Here is a 6,030-nt window from a genome sequence, read left to right as displayed (position 1 = left end):
TTGATCTGGTAACACCTCCTCAAGTATCTCTGTCGTGGCATGGGCTTGCTTCTTGGCGCAGCATAACAATTTTTCTAAGTTATTAAGTGCGGCCGCAGAGGCCACTTCGGCACTAAAATTGCCAATGCCTCTCTAGCTGCAACACCAAACAATTCAACATTATCATTGCAATCCGGTGCGAGCAATGCTCATTTATGTCTGGTGATCTCACACAACTGCGACAAGCTAGGAGCAAATATAATGAGTTTATCTAAGCAACATGGACCTCCGATAGCATTTGTAGGGATACCTTGCCAAGCCCTATCCCTGCAAATCAGAAAAAACATCAGGAGGTAAGGCCATAGCTGTATAATTGTTCCAAACACTACAGTTGTTACCCCTTGTCTCCATGCCATAAACCCCTAAACCCTGCCTAGCAGTGTCATTGTAATCACAGGTGTTATTTGTATTTCTGTACCGGTATGGCCCTTTCCAAGTTCCTGTAGCAGGATCTCGGTAATTCATTCTTATTTGTGGTAACACATTTGGTGCTGCTATATTTATTGTTTGAAAATGAATACTTGCAGGAGGGTCTTCTCGGTCCCTAGTCAAACATAAGTGATTGAAGACAGCCAATGCCTTGGACAACCATTCATCGATGTTCTTGATCTCTTTTAATCTCACTAGTTGTTCCTTTCAAACCTGATGTGATGCTAGCAAAACCTTGCAGTCTTGTGTCTTGGTGAAGGATGAGGATGACATTTTGCAGGAAGAACACAAGGGTTGGTGAGAGGTTAGTTACTACGGAAACACCCGAGTATGGTCAAGAGGGTACTAGGGCTTCTCCCGCCCAAAAGGTGGCCCAGCTGCGGTGCATTTACACTAATGCACACAGTATGGGTAACAAACAGGAGGAGCTGGAGGCCACGGTGCTAGAAGGAAACTATGACGTAGCTGCCATCACGGAAACCTGGTGGGATGATTCCCATGACTGGAGTGTGGCTGTTGATGGCTACAAACTGTTCAGAAGGGATAGGCGAGGAAGGAGGGGAGGAGGAGTTGCCCTCTGTGTTAGGAAGTGGATAGATTGTGAAGAGCTCTGCCTGAGAAACAGCCATGACCAGGTTGAGAGCTTGTGGCTGAAAATCAAGGATCGGTCCAGTAAAGGACATCCAGTGGCTGGGGTCTGCTACAGGCCACCTGATCAGGGGGAGTCTGTTGACGAGGCCTTCTTGCTTCAGCTGCAAGAACTGTCGCGCTCGCAAGCTCTTGTCCTGATGGGGGATTTCAACCACCCGGATATCTGCTGGGGGTCTGCTGGGGTTAGCAGCACGGTGGGTTCCAGACAATCCAGGAGATTCCTGGAGTCTGTTGAGGATAACTTCCCAATCCAGGCAATAGACGGACCGACCCGAGGTGAAGCCTTACTACACCTGGTGCTCACCAACGTGGAAGAGAGCTTTAGAGAGGTTAAGACTGGAGGCTGCCTGGGCTGTAGCGACTATGCCCTGGTGGAGTTTTGATCTTGAGGACTATGGGTCTGGCAAAAAACAGAGTCATGACCCTGAACTTCAGGAGAGCAAACCTCCAGCTGCTTAAGGAATTACTGGCTGGGATCCCCTGGGAAACTCTCCTGAAGGGTGTAGGAATGGAACAGAGCTGGTGGTTCTTTAAGGACACGCTTCCGAGAGTGCACGAGGTCTCCATCCCCCAGCAGAAGAAATCGAGCAGAGGAGGCGGGTGACTGGCATGGCTGAGCAAGGACCTGCAGCTACAACTGAGGGAAAGGAGAGAAATGTACAGGAAGTAGAAGCAGGGTTGAGTAGCCTGGCAGGAATACAGGCATGTCGTCTGAATGTGTAGAGATGGGATCAGGAAAGCCAAGGCTCAGATGGAGCTGAACTCAGCACGGGACGTGAAAAATAGCAAGAAGGGGTTCTACAGATACATAGGTAGGAGGAGACAGGCCAAGGAGAGTGTTCCCCCGTTGATAAATGAGACGGGAAAGCTGGCCTCCTCAGACATGGAGAAAGCTGAGGTACTCAATAAGTGCTTTGCCTCCGTCTTCACTGGTGGTCAAGTTTCCTATGTCTGTCAGTACCCTGAAGCTCCAGGAGAGGGTGAGAGGAGCAGATTCCATCCCACTGTGACAGTGGAACAAGTCCGGGACTGCCTAATGAAATGGGATGTGTATAGAGAGGTGGCTGACGTGGTTGCTGAGCTGCTCTCCATCATATTTGAAAAATCATGGCTGTCAGGTGAGGTCCCTGGTGACTGGAAAACATGACTCCCATTTTTGAGAAAGGCCTGCAAGGAAGACCTGGGAAGCTACGGGCCGGTGAGCCTCACCTGTGTGCCTGGGAAGATCATGGAGCAGATCCTCCTGGAAGACATGCTAAGGCATGCACGAGATAAAGAGGTGATCCAAGACAGCCAGCACGGCTTTACCAAAAGCAGAACTTGCCTGACCAATCTGGTGGCCTTCTATGCTGGAGTGATGGCATCAGTGGACAAACGAAGAGCAATGGATATCATCTACCTGGACTTGAGCAAAGCCCTCACCACATTCCTCTCTCTAAATTGGAGAGGTATGGATTTGAAGGATGGACAGTTAGGTGGACAAAGAATTGGCTGGCTGGTTACAACCGAAGCATTGTGCTCAACGGTTCTGTCTGGGTGGAGGCCGGTCACAAACGGTGTCCCTCAGGGGTCGGTCTTGGGACCGGTGCTCTTCAACACCTTTATCAATGACATAGACGATGGAATCGTCCACACCCAGGCCCAGGCTCAGTACTATTGTCCCGGGAGTTTCTGTCGACATTGTTTAAAAGACTCCTTTGATAACACATAGTATTGTAGACAGTGTTATAAATTCCGAGTCAGTTTAGCTTTATGAGATTTATTTATGGGGTCAATAAAAGGCAAGTAAACAGTGCTGGATGCGCGAGGAGTCTGGGCTCCTCCAACACACACACGTTACATCAGGCAGCTGGCTTTTATGCTCCTAGGCTAATACATATTCATTACTACTTCTAGAAAAGGCAGAGTTATTATAATTAATTCCTGGAATCCAAACCCTCCCTCTGGCTCATGCGTATCAGTCTCCAGTGGTCCCTCTGGGGGTCTCTCGTGCTGAAGGCTCGTAGTCTTCTTCCCAGGCTTTTTCCTTGTCCTTCTCCTTTGTCCATCTTGGCCGGATGTCACAGACTTGTGCAGCATCTCCCATGCAACCTTCGTTTTTTAGACATCCTTCAGCTTTCCCCTTCTCCTTAATCTCTTAGCCAGATATCAGAGACTTGTGTAGTGTCCCATGCAATAGTCACAATAGTTAGCAGTTATTCTGAACCACCCCCCCAGATATCAGAGACTCAAGGTTTACCCTTCAAACCCTCTGTTGGCATGAATTGCTGAAACACTCCTTACACAGGATTATGTGTAGGGAGCTCAACTTCAAAACATATTCCTTCCCGAAACTGAGCAGGACCCGATGTTTTTAGAAACTTAGAGAATCCAGACACAGTCGCTGCTGCTAATAGAATAGCAATCAGAATCAAGGCCATTTCAGAAAAAGAAAAAGAAAATAGAAAGAGAAAAGAAAAAGAAAATAGAAAGAGAAAAGAAAAAGAAAAAGAAAACAGAAAAAGGAAAAGAAAAAGAAAAAGAAAAAGAAAAAGAAAAAGAAAAAGAAAGAAAAAGAAAAAGAAAAAGAAAAAGAAAAAGAAAAAGAAAAAGAAAAAGAAAAAGAAAAAGAAAAAGAAAAGAAAAAGAAAAAGAAAAGGAAAAAGAAAAAGAAAAAGGAAAAGGAAAAGGAAAAGGAAAAGAAAAAGAAAAAGAAAAAGAAAAAGAAAATAGAAAGAGAAAAGAAAAAGAAAAAGGAAAAGGAAAAGAAAAAGGAAAAGAAAAAGAAAAAGAAAAGGAAAAAGAAAAAGAAAAAGAAAAAGAAAAAGAAAAAAAAAAAAAAAAAAAAAAAAGAAAAAGAAAAAGAAAAAAAAAAAGAAAAATAAAAAAGAAAAAGCTGCTCAGCAATGTTCAGTCACATCCTGGGAAGCAGGGCCTCAATACACGTAGTGGTTGTTCCGGAGGCTGGAATTGCTCCAGAATTTGTGCTAGAACTTGCCCAAATAAATTTGGTAACCCTGTAAACCCCTGAGGTAAAGCGGTCCATCAGTCCTGTATAGTTGCTTCTGCCCCATCTGGGGTCTTTCCACTCAAAGGAGAACAGATCTTTGCTCTCAGAGTCTGAGAGCACCCTTTGAATAACACCCTTATTCCAGCCTAACAATTTACTATTCAAATGCCCAATTTCATTACCAAATCCTTTCCCAACAAGCTAGTCCCTGCCTTGGGTACATTCAATAATTGCCCAGTGCGCTCATTTTATCCCTAGTCTCCGCTTGGTGTCCTCCAAAAGTAGCACTGGTATCCCAGTCCCTTCTACCCCCATCACAATTAGGGTTTCATTAGTTAAGACCTTAAGCCCTGATACTTTACAGGCCAGCAATGACCTAGCTGCCCTAGTGTATTGGGTTTACGTGGCAAGGTTCTGGTAGCAGGGGGGCTGCAGTGGTAGCATCTGTCAAAAGAATCCAGCAGCTGCTCCGTGGCAGATAAGGGCCAGTTTCAGCCAGCTCCAAAGGGGCCCACTGCTGCCCAGAGCCGAGCCATGAGCAAAACAGCTTGCACCTCCCTGAGAGCACATCCAAGAAAAGGAAAAACAAAAAAACTGCAGTACAACAGCAGCTGGGAGAGTGAGGAGTGAGAAAAACCTCCCTGCAGACACCAAGGTCAGTGCAGAAGGAGGCGGAGGAGGCGCTCCAAGTGCCGGAGCCGAAGCTCCCCCAGGGCTGCCGAGAGGCCCGTGGTGGAGCAGGCTGACACCCTGCAGCCCATGGGCTGCAGCACCACGGTGTGGTGGTTTTACTCAGGTGGGCAGCCAAGCTCCACCACAACCGCTCTCTCACTCCCCCTCTCCTCAAAGAGGAAGGGGGAGAAAATACAACACAGAGGACTCGAGGTTTGAGATGAGAAAGGTTTAATTAAAGGGAAAGGGAATGGGGAGGAAAAACAGAAACAAAAGAAACAATCAGTCCGCGCGGAAGCACAGAGAGAGAAAAAATTATTCTCTACTTCCCATCAACGAGCGATGTTCGGCCACGTCCTGGGAAGCAGGGCCTCAAAACGCGTAGTGGTTGTTCAGGAGGAACAGCCCCCTCCCCCAGGAGAGCCCCCCTTTTTATTGCTGAGTGTGACATCAGGTGTTATGGAATATCCCTTTGGTTGGTTTAGGTCAGCTGCCCTGGCAATGTCCCCTCCCCATCACTTGCCCACCCCCAGCCTGCTGGCTCTTGGGGGCTTGGAAGGAGTCCTGATGCTGTGCCAGCACTACGCAGCAACAGACACAACACTTGAGCGATATCAGTGCTGCTCCAGCTACGAGTGCAGAGCACAGCACTGTGTGGGCTGCTGCAGGGAAAAGGTGACTCTAGCTCAGACAGACCCAACACACATGGCAGAGCAGATCTCCACGCTGCAGCCTGTGGAGAGAAGCACATGCAGGAGCAGGTGACCGGGGAGGGTGCCAAGGGGTCCCAAGCCAGACCAATCCCCTCCTCATGAATAGACCCCGCAGCACAGACCCACACCTGGAGCAGCTCCCAAAGAGCCACTGCCCGTGGAAAAAAACACACAGGACCACATTCCCCAATTCCCTCCCTCTTCTTTTCTTACTCTTCTTTTTGTTTCTGCACCTCTTCACATCCCTCTGAAAAGCAGCAAGCACGGCCAGCAACCGGCAGCACTGGGGGACCTGGCACACACAGTGCCATTAACTGTTCACACAGGGTGAACAGTAACACAACAAAGAACAGCCAAGATCCAGACAGTCATGGACAGCAGGTGGACCACTGCCCTGCCAGGGCCAGATCCCTGGGTACGTGCAGGGACAATGGCTGCCAGCAGAGACCCTGCACCTGCCAGCCCAGGCCGGGGTGAGAAGCAAGGGCAACAGAGACAACTAAATGTCAAACCCAGGCAGGAGAGCGGCGAGGAGGG

Source organism: Anas platyrhynchos, chromosome 1 (assembly GCF_047663525.1).
Source record: "Anas platyrhynchos isolate ZD024472 breed Pekin duck chromosome 1, IASCAAS_PekinDuck_T2T, whole genome shotgun sequence".
Classification (NCBI taxonomy): Eukaryota; Metazoa; Chordata; class Aves; order Anseriformes; family Anatidae; genus Anas; species Anas platyrhynchos.
The sequence above is the reverse complement of the archived record's forward strand: the minus strand, read 5'-3'. Positions refer to the sequence as shown.